This window comes from Staurois parvus, unplaced genomic scaffold (genome assembly GCF_062004578.1).
Source record: "Staurois parvus isolate SC_StPar_1 unplaced genomic scaffold, SC_StPar_1.0 ptg000244l, whole genome shotgun sequence".
NCBI lineage: Eukaryota > Metazoa > Chordata > Amphibia > Anura > Ranidae > Staurois > Staurois parvus.
Window position 1 is genome coordinate 1,263,473 of NW_028318040.1, and position 14,479 is coordinate 1,277,951.

A 14,479-nucleotide genomic window follows, 5' to 3' on the forward strand; every position below is an offset into this window, starting at 1 on the left:
CCCCAAAACCAGTGGGTAAGAAAGGATAGACAAAAGCCAGGGAACTACGGTAGTGGAAGTGAGAAGAATAAAAAGTATGGTAAGGGTCAGTACAGTGATGAGAATCAAAGGAGGCAATGGTATCCTCAGAGGTTCTATTATCCTCGCCAAAACCAACATGGGAATTTTTATGGGAACCCCAATTTCAACAGGCCCCATAATTACAATAAGAATCCCAATTTTAATAAAAATTCCGACTTCCAAAGATTTCCTCCACGCCAAGAACACCCTCAGGCTCAAAGGGGGGATACAGTACCCCAGGCTCCCTTTAATAACAGGGAGACCCCAAAACCTCAGAGAGAACAATGGCGTCGGGACCAGAGCAGTAGTTCTGACTCTGAGTCTCATTACCAGTCTCGTCCAAAATACAAGCGCAAGTATAGGAAAAGGGAGAATCAACAGAATGACTCCTCTGAGCGTATTGGACAAATAGAGGCACAGGTCAGCAAAATGGCTGAACAAATGGACAGGCTTGTCACTCAATTTCCATCCAATCCTTTTTTAGGAGCAGCTCCTGTGACCAACCAAGGGTCACAGAATTAACAGGCAACCAAGCCTTAAACCAACAGGGGAAGACACTGAGTCAAATGACAGGAGATGTGTGCCCCGTCCCTGACACGCCTACTAATGGAGAAGCTAGTTCTCAGGCAAAGGGGGACCAGTTGTTGGTTATTAATGATTCTCCTGTTTTTCAGTGTCCATCTATTGCCCCTAATATAGTCGCGGCATCGGAAGTCGTCGGGATTGACAAGCCAGACGGAGCACCAACTTCTAGTTGTGCTTCTGTCTTGAGACAGTCCAAGAATCCCACCAGGGAGGATAAGGGTAATGTGTCCACCACATGCGGTGAGATAAGAGCTAGTCATAGGTCATTGAAGGGCCCACAGATCTTCAACCACACTAATTTCATGTGCGAGCTGACTGAATCTGATGGGAGATATTATGCCACGGTGCAGGTGCAGGATGCCAGTGATCTTTCGATTGTCGGCTTAATAGACACTGGATCCCAAGCAACCATCATGTCACAGGAACATTTTGAAAAAGTGGCGAATGTCATGCCCACCAAGCCGAGACTTAAAAGTTTTGACAGCTCATTGATTGGTGTAGGTGGAGACCCGTTACAAGTCATGGGTACCGCCTGGCTTAAACTGAAACTGGGTAATAAGGAACTGAGACACCCCATCATCATTGCTAGCATATCCCAGCACCACATGATAATTGGAATGGACTTCCTAAAAAGGCTGAACACCATAGTTGACTGTGTGAACCAAGTCCTGTGGTCACAGGTAAATACCCCAATTAAATATGGGAAACTTAAAACTCCCCATTCCCGACAACACTGCCACCTGGTGGAAGAAAGGCCTGGATCATTAGAAATCCATTTCAGGAACAGCCAACTTCCTGATATAACGGTTATCAAACCTGATGACCATAACCCTATCAGAAGAGATGAGGAACACATTTTTAGAATTCCCCAAGATAAAATAAAAGATATCTCCCTCCAAGATGACATCCTTACGATATCTTTTCATCAGGAGGATAAACCAAGAAAAGGGGGAGATCATACCCAATTCTTGACAGGTATTGAAAGGGTTAACAGCGACTTGTTTATCCCCATCCGGATAAATGGTTTTAATAGGTCAAAATATGCCAAACTAGATTTGAGACAGGAACACAGCTTTGTAAGCCATGGGCTGATAAAACACCTGACCGAAATGGAAATGATCCGTTTCTCCACACCTCAACGTCATTGGATTTCAGACTCCCTTGATGACTCTGATGATCACAATTCAATGGCTAGGTGTCTCTTAAACGTCACTGTAGGAAACAAAACAGCCACCCATGTGTTCCTAGTCTTGGATAATCCCCAAACTAAAATTTATTTTGGCAACGATGTATTACATCGCTTTGCAATGCAAGTCGACCTAATTAATGACTGTTTATGGAGTCGACTAAAGGGGGACCCCGAAAAATACCAAAATCTGGACTTAGCTTTAAAATCCCAGCAGCAGATGCCTTATGCTGTTGAAGTCCAGGTAGCCCAAAAGATTACAATTCCTAAGGGCATAAATAACTTCATACTCCCCATCCAAGTTAAAAAGGGACATAGACTGAAGGGGTCAGATGCATTAGTATGCCTCTCCCATAAAATGCAGGGGGAGGGACTGAACATTACACACACGCCCCTAGTCAACACACATCAATCCCCGATGTACATTTACGTACATAATCTGTCCAATCAGGACATCGTCTTACCCAAAGAGACCCTTATTGGTCTAGCGGTAGAGACTGAATATTACACCTTTGGGGTCACTAACCAGGTGATTGGACTCATCCCCGATGAATATTTGTCGGAGGAACAATTAATTGAACAAACATTCCATTCATTACCAGAGGGTATTTTCACCATAGAGTCCATTTATCCATTCGATTCTAAAGATGGCACCTGTCGAATCGAAGAGACATCAATTGTCTTTGATCACCCAATCAAAGAACAAGAGTACCCCAAAGAACCTGGATGGCAGGAGAACACACACACACCTCACATACCCAATGACCTCACCACAAAACTTGAGGAGGCATATGAGATAGGTCAGCCGGAAAGCTTTCCTGGATTCAAGGAGTTAGTGGAAGAGATGGTGGCCCTCGCCGACGCGTGTGCCAGTGATCTCGACCGACAATTGCTCCGAGAGCTTCTCCTTGAATTCCAAGAGATCTTTGCCAAGGATTCTTACGATTGTGGGACTACTGACCTACACATCGCTAGGATCCAAACAGATCCAGATGCCCCACCAGTATTCGTAAGACAGTATAGGTTACCATTAGCTTCCTATGAATCTCTAGCTGAGATTATCAGGAAGTTACATGAAAGGGGTATAATTCGGCCCATCCACAGCTCCTACAACCACCCGATCCTGGGTATCTTAAAACCCAATGGACAATGGCGTCTGTGCGCTGACCTCCGTCAGCTAAACAAGCGTGTGTACATGTCAGGATGGCCTGTCCCATACATAGACCAATGTCTAGCCCAGCTCCAAGGATCCCAAGTTTTCACAGCCTTGGATTGTGCACAAGGGTATTGGACCATTAAGGTGAGTGAGGAAGACCAATACAAACTGGCCTTCAGTTTTGGGAATCGACAATATTGTTGGGTGAGAATGCCTTTCGGATTCATAAATTCCGGACATGAATTTGCTGTGTTCATGCACAAGGCCATGCCAGACGCCTTCGAAAGGGGGACTTTGGCATATGTGGACGATATCCTGATCAAAAGTACTGATATGGCCAAACACATTACAGAACTTCGGCATGTCCTGGGCCAATTAAAAGCAGCAGGAGTTAAACTGTCCTTACAGAAAGCCCAGTGGTGTCGCACGAAGGTAAACTTCCTAGGCCATGAAGTTACTGCTGAAGGTTTGAACCCACAAAAGAAGAAGGTTGAGGCGGTTCTGAACTGTAAAGTCCCTACTAACCTTAAAGAATTGAGATCATTCCTAGGTATGGTGAACTACTCGCGTAAGTTTATTGATAATTACGCCGAGATAAGCAAGCCGTTACTTCACCTACTGAAGAAGGATGTCGAATGGTCGTGGGGTAAGAAACAGGAGGACGCCATGAAGGAATTAAAGGAACGTCTCACACAAGCTCCGTGTCTCGGATATCCCGAAGGGGGTAAAAATTTCTATCTAGAGACAGGGTTTACTCAGGTAAGTATGAGTTCTGTTCTTTACCAGAAACGTGATGATGTCAGTAAGGTGATTGCCTATGCCAGTAAAACTTTGTCCCCGGTTGAAGTAAAGTTCAGTGACTGTGAAAAAGCTCTATTGTCCACCGTGTGGGCATTACAGAATTTCCGCAGTTACATTCAGGGAGAGAGAATCATTGTTGAAACGGCACACCAGCCTTTACAGTATTTAAAGAGTGAACGTATCAAGGGAGGAAATGTGTCTAATAGCCGCATAACTGCTTGGACTTTGTCTTTGCAAGGGTGGCCTCTTGAAATTCGGTACAAACAGAACAAGGAAAGTCCAGTAGCCCAGGGCCTAGCCGAGCTCCATGATTGTTCCGCAACTACGCCTACTATGGAGGGCCCGGACACTGACTTTCTGGAAGAACAACTGTTCTCTCCTTACAAGGTTTACGATGAAGAATACTGTAAACAGCTGCCGTGTGTATATGTGGATGGTTGTGCTTTTCATCACAAGGATGGGGAACAGCTCCAACTAGTGGCAGGTATTGGAATCGTTTGGACCCAAGGTGTCACCCCAATTTCTGTGGGATACAAACTTGGACCAAAGAGCAGTCAGGTTGCTGAACTTACTGCAATTCTTAGAGCAGTTGAGATGGCTATAGAGTTCAACATCAGAGAGTGTGCCATCATAACCGATTCCAATTATGTCAGGAATAGTTTTGTGGAGTATTTCCCTAGGTGGAAGCGAAACAACATGAACAAGAGTAATCACAAACCCGTGAAACATGGTAAGCTCTTTTGTCACATCGATGAACTGGTAAGGTCCAATGATCTCACCCTGCACTTCAAGAAGACCAAAGGCCACTCCAAGGTTCTAGGTGCCGAGAAAGAAGGGAACGATCTGGCCGATTCTCTAGCCAAGGAAGGGGCAATCACCGGTGAACTGTTAGACATTGATCAATTTTTAGGTACCGTACAGGTTGAAGCTGTCACCAGGCAACAGGCCAGAACAGCTGGTGATCCAAATGCATTACAGTGGAGTCACGATTCTCCTAGTGAGGATTTAATTACTGCCCAAAAAGAAGACCCAATAATTGGCTTATTTTATAGTCATATAGAAGATCCCAACCAAAATCCCATAAATAAGGAAGTATGTAGTGGGAAGGAGGATTTACGTATCTTAATGAAATCCAAATCCCAATTCTCTTTATACCAGGGATTGTTGATACGAACCTCAAAGGGTGGCGTACAACAATGGGTCGTCCCACTTAAATTTAGAGGTTTGATGCTACAGCATGCCCATGATGCTCCCACTTCCGGTCATCGTGGAGAGAAGATCACGTATGAGATCCTGCGGGATTATGCCTACTGGCCGCATATGTTACGTGATGTGAAGGAGTACTGCCAAGGTTGCCTAATATGTCCCCAGTTTCAACCTACCAAGCCAACTCACAGAGCACCTCTCCAGAAGAGGGGGATATGTATGCCTTGGTCAGACCTTCAGATGGATTTTATTGGGCCAGTAACAAAATCTTCACGAGGAAATCGGTATATGTTAACAGTTACATGTTTATTCACCAAGTATGTCGAATGTATACCAGCACCAAATAACAGCTCCGAGACATGTGCTGCATTGCTAATAAATCATGTATTTTCACGTTTTGGTTTACCTCAGAGGATAGAGTCTGATAGAGGATCGCGCTTCACTAGCGAAGTGATGGCCAAATTGTGGAAAATTTTGGGGGTTAAAAGGAAATTGCATATCGCCTATCGGCCAGCCTCTAGTGGTGGTGTAGAACGATACAATCAGACCATCGTTAACGTCCTTAAGAAATTTGTTAAGGAAACAGGCAAAGATTGGGATGTCAAACTGCCACTGGTCCTGATGGCGTTGAGGGCTACTCCGAATACAGTTACAAAAATGTCATCTTTTGAACTGATGACAGGTAGACGGATGGTACTGCCCCAGCACTTATTGTATCGCACTACAGATCAAAATTTGATCAATGCTACCACCACACACCAGTACATAGAGGATTTACGTAAACATCTGCAATATGCTTTTGCCTTTGCCCAGCGAAATTTGGAAAGAGCTGCAACTAGTGCTAAGACATACTATGATCTCAAAACCTCCAAGAAGGAATATGAGATTGGTGACAAGGTCTATCTATACAACTTTGCAAGAGACCAGATCAAGGAACGGAAATTCCTTCCATCTTGGAAAGGTCCGTTCTCTATCATTGATAAAATCTCTCCGGTCGCATATAAATTGCAGGTTACCCGGTATGGTGAAATCAGTGATAGATGGGTGCACATCAATCAATTACGTGCTTGCCATCCGAAGTCTCAATTGCAGTTGTTGGAAGACTAACCCACCAGTTCCTATCTGGAGATATTGAGATCATCATTAAATTTCCTTTGAACATATAATTCATCTTTTGTCTTACAGGATCCAGTAATATAATTTTATGTATATCCAATACTTAAACTGTTCATTTTAATAATTTAGAAAGGAAGGCCCAGACTATGACCAGACCGGCGATCGGAGGTGTCAATGACCGGACCCTAGAAGGAAGCTATAATGTCCTGTGGGAAAGGCCAGATGCCAGAGATCGATCCGGAGACGATAACCTGATGTCCCAGGCCACCAAGGGCCAGTCCAGAGGAAAAGACCCGCCTAGGAGACCGTCTAAGAGACCCGTCGTGCGGAGGACCCATGGACCCCAAGGTGGATGTGCCAGGCCAGGCCGGCCTCATCACAAGACCAGGATCGTCATCGGAAGTGTCCATCTAAAGACGCCGAGTCAAGTTGAGGACCAACCAGCATCACCGCTGCCATTTTATTATAAAAAAAAAAAAAAAAAAAAAATTATTATTTTTTTTTATTTCATTCACTTCACCGGAGAAGACGAACAATCACTCTAGCCAAAAGCCCCACTCATGTTTTGCGACACAGACACCCCTATACACGTGCCTGTACCCCAAACAAAGGGGGATTTGTTGTGGGCTTTTGAATTATGTCTCAAAAACATGATTTATCAAGACATAATCCTATATAACATCAAGTCAGCATAGCCGGATGTTAAGGGGTTAATTTGTCTTGGTTGGAAAGTCAATGACCATCTAGCTAGAGAAATGTAATGGGTGAAGGGATTGTTTTTCTTTCCTCCTAGAGACAATACTATTTTGAAGTTCTACAGGTGATCAAACACCATTATTCAGACTTCAATAAGCAGGTAAACATATACAAGGTCTGGACATGACAATAGAGGAACCAAACTGATTGTCTGAGAGCTTACCCAAACCTTGTAGAGTGTGATGAACTAACAGACCTCTGAAACTATTACCATATACTATTGTTCACCAAGGGTGAAAGCATTAACAATTGTTTACCATGAGCCCAATACAAGGGCCATGCAAATAGAGAGTTTTTTTTCCCTACACAGAGAAAATGTTGATTCTGAAACAAAGGGGTGAAATTCAGGACATTTAAGTTTAAAAGTTCACTGTATATCATGACAAAAATATACTACAAAAACATATCATAAATAAGATGTTATAGATTTTAAACACCACTAAATACTCAGCAATGGGAACTATATATCACTAATTTGAGTATTGAGATGATGGGAAGTAAGATGTATTATAGACTAGCATTAGTTACATGTCTTATCAGGAAACAAACAGGATGGTACTTCAAGGAGGAATAACCGAATATACACCTATATTCCATGGTCCCTATTTAGAATAATATAGGTATCACTGCTATATCTGGATAGAGCCGTATATTTTATTCCTGAAATTACCTGAAGATTCCACCCAAGGTATGAGTCATCTCAAATACTCACATTGTTCTGTGATACATGACCGCCACCTGGCGGGCAGGTGAGAAATAGCTTATGTACACACATTTCTCAACTAGCCAATCAGGAAGCCTGGTGGGAAGGTATCTTAGAACAATGGACTAGTGGATATAAAAGCCCATGTGCTTTAAGGAAAAGGGATCCCTCATAAAAACCTCATGGAAAGACCTGACATCTGAAGAAGATCTGCTGAATAACTACTCTTCCATCTTTTCAAACTTCCTAAAACTTTAAACCTCTAATCTGATAACTTCCTACATTCTCCCCTACTGAGAATCTTTCACTTGCCCTATATATCAGTCTAAAGGCGTTCCACTGCCAGCTAAATCCACGGGCGAGTTGCCTAGTCTGAATTCCGGGTGTGGTGAGATATTTATTTGATTTTTGTATTAATTATTTTCTCTGTTGTGTGGAATCATAAAATTACCTTAGTGTATCATAACAATATTGGGTAGTTAGATATATGTAGAAAGATACTGTGTTACTGTTAAAAATTGTTTATTGCCATATTATAAATTTTTTCATATTTCATAATTTATTGAATATTAATAACCAGAGTATCATATATCAAGGGCTTCCTTCCTGCAATCCTATGGCCACGGCTTGTAAGAATATAACCTTTGAGATATTCGAAATTATTAATTATTAATAAATTTAATAAATATCATATCATTTAAAATTTGTGATTGATGTAATTAGTTAGAGACATTATTAGTGTGTCTTACATTGGTAGGATATATTTTTGATTGTGTGTACCAATATTCATTTATCACCAGTCTTTTGCGTTTTGTGTTAATATATATATAATTTTTGTACATAAATAAATTTTTATATTTATCTATTATAAGGCAAATTTTGTGTGTATGGTACGAAATCATATTGGCTAAAAGAATTCAAGGTATAATAATAAGTGGTGATCAAATTATCAAAGTGTCCAAATTATTGGTTTATTAAATATTTGCCGTATTTTAACGGCTGGAGGCACTGTAATATTTCATCTAAGGGAAAGGGACACGCCCTTTATAAATAATATATATCCTTACATAAACCACCACAACAATACAATGTTTCAACCGCTGTATGGAAGGAATGTCCCAGAACTGTTAGAAATAGTCTATTTCTGACAGTTCTATGACATTCCCTTCATACAGCGGTTTCAACCGCTGTATGGAGTGAATGTCCCAGAACTGTCAGAAATAGTCATATTCTGACAGTTATGGGACATTCACTCCATACAGCGGTTGAAACATTGTATCTATTTTTTTCCATAAATGACATTCTGCAAATACACTTAGAGGAGCGCTGCAGATACACATTTTGCCGGCTTGGAATTAATCTTATTTTCATCCTACTTCTTCTTCTTCTTCTTCATCCTCATCCTTATAAGAAGAAGAAGAGGATGAGGATGAAGAAGAAGAAGAAGAAGTAGGCAAAAAGTGTATCTGCAGCGCTCCTCTAAGTGTATCTGCAGAATGTCATTTATGGAAAAAAATAGATACAATGTTTCAACCGCTGTATGGAGTGAATGTCCCATAACTGTCAGAAATAGACTATTTCTGACAGTTCTGGGACATTCACTCCATACAGCGGTTGAAACATTGTATCTATTTTTCCATAAATGACATTCTGCATATACACTTAGAGGAGCGCTGCAGATACACTTTTTGCCGGCTTGGAATTATTCTTATTTTCATCCTACTTCTTCTTCTTCTTCTTATGAGGATGAGGATGAAGAAGAAGAAGTAGGATGAAAATAAGATTAATTCCAAGCCGGCAAAAAGTGTATCTGCAGCGCTCCTCTAAGTGTATTTGCAGAATGTCATTTATGGAAAAAAATAGATACAATGTTTCAACCGCTGTATGGAAGGACAGTCCCAGAACTGTCATAAATAGTCTATTTCTGACAGTTCTATGACATTCCCTCCATACAGCGGTTTCCGGCAAAAAGTGTATGTGCAGAGTTCCTCTATTCTGCAGATACACTTAGAGGAGCTCTGCAGATACACTTAGAGGAGCTCTGCACATACACTTTTTGCCGGCTTGGAATTATTCTTATTTTCATCCTACTTCTTCTTCTTCATCCTCATCCTCTTCTTCTTCTGAGGATGAGGATGAAGAAGAAGTAGGATGAAAATAAGATTAATTCCAAGCCGGCAAAAAGTGTATGTGCAGAGCTCCTCTAAGTGTATGTGCAGAGCTCCTCTAAGTGTATCTGCAGAATAGAGGAACTCTGCACATACACTTTTTGCCGGCTTGGAATTATTCTTATTTTCATCCTACTTCTTCTTCTTCTTCATCCTCATCCTCTTCTTCTTCTGAGGATGAGGATGAAGAAGAAGAAGTAGGATGAAAATAAGATTAATTCCAAGCCGGCAAAAAGTGTATGTGCAGAGCTCCTCTAAGTGTATGTGCAGAGCTCCTCTAAGTGTATCTGCAGAATAGAGGAACTCTGCACATACACTTTTTGCCGGCTTGGAATTATTCTTATTTTCATCCTACTTCTTCTTCTTCTTCTTCATCCTCATCCTCTTCTTCTTCTTCTGAGGATGAGGATGAAGAAGAAGAAGAAGTAGGATGAAAATAAGATTAATTCCAAGCCGGCAAAAAGTGTATGTGCAGAGCTCCTCTAAGTGTATCTGCAGAATAGAGGAACTCTGCACATACACTTTTTGCCGGCTTGGAATTATTCTTCTTTTCATCCTACTTCTTCTTCTTCTTCTTCATCCTCAGAAGAAGAGGATGAGGATGAGGATGAAGAAGAAGAAGAAGAAGAAGTAGGATGAAAAGAAGAATAATTCCAAGCCGGCAAAAAGTGTATGTGCAGAGTTCCTCTATTTCTGACAGTTCTCTGACAGCTTCTTCACATGTACAGCGGTTGAAACATCTGTATCCTAAATGGAAACTAATAGATACAATGTTTCAACCGCTAAACATGTGTTCCTTCTGTCAGAGAACTGTCAGAAATAGCGGAGCTCACTGCAGGGACACTTTTGCCGGCTGATCGGGAAATGTTCGATTCGTGCACCCGAAGTAGGCAAAATTTCGGATTCGACGCGAATCGAATATTTCCTGAAATTCGACTCGAATTCCGGTTCGCCTGGTTCGATTCGCTCATCTCTAGTGTCTACAATGATCAGTTTTTACTTATTTATACAAAAACTTTATCCCAAAAGGAAAAAAAAGTTTTAGAGTGTCAGTTGGAGTTCAGCTTAAATTTGTTAGTGTATCTAAACCTGCAAGTACAGCTAACACTCCCTTCCTCCCAAATTAACAATGCTGCTGTCCAAAGGTGTCCCTATGCTCCTTCATTCAGAATGATGTCTCTCTATTACAGGAGGTGTGTTACTGGCCATATCACCAAGTGAAAATAGAGGGAAAAAAAGCCTAAAAAAAGAAAGCTGATGTAGCCACCACATCTAATGATTGGTAAGCTGTAATATATTGTTATTATTATTATACAGTATTTATAAAGCGCCAATGGCTCGCTCAGCGCTGTACATTACAAAGGGGGACAGAACATGTGACAGAACAATACCAATACAATGCAAAACATGAGGGGATCGAGGGCCCTGCTCTTTCGAGCTTACAATCTAGGAATATTACATTATGGTTCTGGGTTTAATACTGCTTGAACAAAACTGAAGTGGCAATGAGATCTCCTTTATAAACTTTTGGGGCAAAGGTTGGTGGTCCTGTTACCCTTGCTCATTAAAAATAAACCCTGGAACGCCCAGATGGGGTCCTGTATGAAAAGTGGCATTTGGATGTTCCAACACTATCCGACAATTGGGAGGATTGCTTCCTGCAATATATTCCTACCAATTTCCGACCGATTTCTTCAATCAAAATTCATTCACAGGGTTTATTATATCCCACAAGGCCTAGCTGCAAATTCACCGTCTACCCTAGATGCAATACTGAAATAGGCTCTTATCTGCATGTGTTCTGGTTGTGTTCAAAGCTCCAGTTGTTTTGGAAAGGAGTGTTAATTACTATAAATACTATCAGTAACCTGTCTGTTCCTATGGATCTATTCATTTTACTGTTGGGCCTTACTGACCTAGTCAAAACCACTAAATATACCAAATTACTCATTTCAAACATGCGGCTCCTCTTCCACTTTCATGTGAGTCCTATAAGACATTCCTTGATATACTAGAAAAATTTCCCATACCCATTCTTTCAACAAGTTTCCCTTTTTTGGGCTACATTTGCAGTAGGGTTGCCACCTCATCCCTTTAAATCCGAACACATGTTCATTACACAGGTTCTGAGGCTAATTTAATTCAGATAAGACACTAATGCCCTGTACACACGATAAGAAAATTGTACAAAAAATTTCGCAGAACCACTGATCGAATGATTTCTCTTCATTGATCAGCAGGATATTTTAACCGATAACGATATTGTGAACCTAAAAATCCGCTTGAACAACAGTGAAAAATGTTGTTGTTTTGCAGATGAACGACCGATTTTCTATGCGGTGGTATGACGGTCATACAAAAAAAAAAAATCTATCAAGCAGAAGATGACCCGGATGTTTATGTCCAAGGAATCTTCGTAAACACAAACGAAAAATCCAAATGTTAAAAGTAGATTGGCCTAATGAGATAATGAAACCAGAATTCTGCATATTATATTTTATGTATCACTATTTATGTATATAGGTCATGTAATAAACTATATTATACTCATTGCTGCTAATTGTTGTGTATATCGCTTGTTCTGGCCGGAAGGGCGTAGCTACAAGGTCACACGCACACTGCATCACTACCACTTGTACGGAAGACGTCAACACTACGTATTGCCCGACCAACGATTTTTTATAGATTGGTTAATGTGGGCCACGATTTCGAACAAACGAACGCCTCTCGGTCGTCAAATGACTGATCGGTCGATTTTCTAATCGTGTATTCCCACCTTATTGGAGTTTAATTACCACCTTAATGAGCCACAGAACCTGTGTAATTAATATGTGTTCGGTTTTAAAGGGATGAGGTGGCAACCCTAATTTGAAGTTTTTCAAATTCAGGGGTGACTGATTGAACGGATGTTTTATTATAAATGCAGAAAATCAATTCAGAAAATGCACTTCGCTATAGCCAAAACATTTTTTTTTGTTAATTGGGAGCAGGACAGAGCCTGTCAGGTCTGTCTTCGCTGGGGAGATTTTCCTACAAGTGCAGTGAAATCTCCCCAGTGTACAGACAAAAATAAAGCACTTTTTCCAGTAGGATGGAGAAAGTTTAGAATCAGCCACATCATCATTACTATCACTTTCTGTTATGATGACAATAGTTTCCTCACTTCTTGCTCTGACATCAGAGGATGTCAGCAGGAGAGGGAATAAGGTAAAGTCTCTCCATTGGGATCATGAAAAGCAAAAAAAACAAGACAAAAAACTATTTGACAAATATATTTTTCAAAGCTAGTTTGAGGAAAAAAAAAAAGTTTTAGCTGGAGTAGGATGTTAAAGTCCAACCAAAATTTCATTTTATATTAGCTAGATTTAAAGTAATAGTAATCTATGCATGAAGGTAAAAAACCTTCTGTGTGCAGCAGCCCCCCCTAATACTTACCTGAGCCCCATCACGATCCAGAGCACGAGAGCTTTGGCTCTCTAGGGACTCTCCCTTCTCATTGGCTCCCGCTGCTGTCAATAACAACTAGTGAGTCAATGAGGAGAGAGAGGGGGCGGGGCTGAGCCGTAATCTGTGTGTGAATGAACATGCAAAGCAGCGGCTCGGGGCTGCTCTGTGCAAAACCCTTGCACAAAGCAGGTAAGTATGAGATGTTTGCTGTTTTTTTTTTTTTTTTAACTTGCTTTTAACCACTTGCCCTCCAGAGGATTTACCTCCCTTCCTGACCAGGCCATTTTTTGCGATACGGCGCTGCATTACTTTAACTGGAAATTGAGTAGTTATGCAACACTGCACCCAAATGAAATTTACGTCCTTTTTTTCCCAAAAATGTAGCTTGGTATTTGATCACCTCTGTGTTCTTTTATTTTTTGTGCTATAAACAAAAATAGACTAACAATTTTGAAAACATTTTTTGCCTATAAAACATATCCAGTAAAAAAAAAAAAGTTTTAAAAAATCTAATTTCGGCATAAATTTCGGCCAAAATGTATTCTGCTACATGTCTTTGCTAAAAGAAAAATCCAAATATGTGTAAATTAATTGGTTTACGTGAAAGTTATAGCATCTGGCTAATGGAAATGGCGGTATATATACCGGAATTTTTTTTTTTATATATACTAGTAATGGCAACAATCAGTTACTTATAGTGGGACTGCAGCGGGCATTCTGACACTGGGGGAGGGGCGGGGGGACTGATTAACTGCCACTGACATCCCCAGTGACACTAATACAGTGATCAGTGCTACTAAAACGCACTGACACAGCACTAATGACACTGGGCAGGAAGGGGTTAACATCTGGGGCGATCAAAGGGTTAACTGTGTGTTTTTTACTGTGTAAGCATGCTGCTTTGTATTGCTCTGCAGAGCAATACAAAGCAGCATGCTGGTGCTGACAGGGGAGAGATCTGTATTGTTTTATTGTTTACATACAGACCTCTCCCCTGTCAGTGTTCCTCGGTGACTGCCGGGTACCAGCGGGGAATCTCTGGCCAAGACCCGATGATTGCCAGCTGTAGCCGACAATGGCGGCGCGCGTGCACCCCCTACCCCGAAATACAAAATCACACACACATATATATATATATATATATATATATATATATATACATAAACACATATACGTGGTTTTGCACAGCTCTATGGTCGGGAAGAGGTTAATATCAGTTTAAGGTACAACAAACAAAAATGTGAAAACTTGTACAGTTCATGTGCTCTAGAAAGCTACCACAGCCTAAACAGAAA

The 14,479-nt window shown here is 41.0% G+C and overlaps 1 protein-coding gene and 1 long non-coding RNA gene across 3 annotated transcripts in view; one reads left to right on the forward strand and one right to left on the reverse strand.

The window, feature by feature from the left end:
- Positions 1 to 12,287, forward strand: part of LOC149459830 (uncharacterized) — a 43,470-nt gene extending 31,183 nt beyond the window's left edge. Inside the window, exons 3-4 of the long non-coding RNA XR_016313183.1 lie at positions 10,928 to 11,019; positions 12,054 to 12,287. This is a non-coding gene — a long non-coding RNA (uncharacterized LOC149459830). The remainder of the gene's footprint in view (positions 1 to 10,927; positions 11,020 to 12,053) is intronic.
- AIMP1 (aminoacyl tRNA synthetase complex interacting multifunctional protein 1) overlaps positions 1 to 14,479 on the reverse strand; it is a 114,116-nt gene that overhangs the window by 76,464 nt on the left and 23,173 nt on the right. The window lies entirely within an intron of this gene.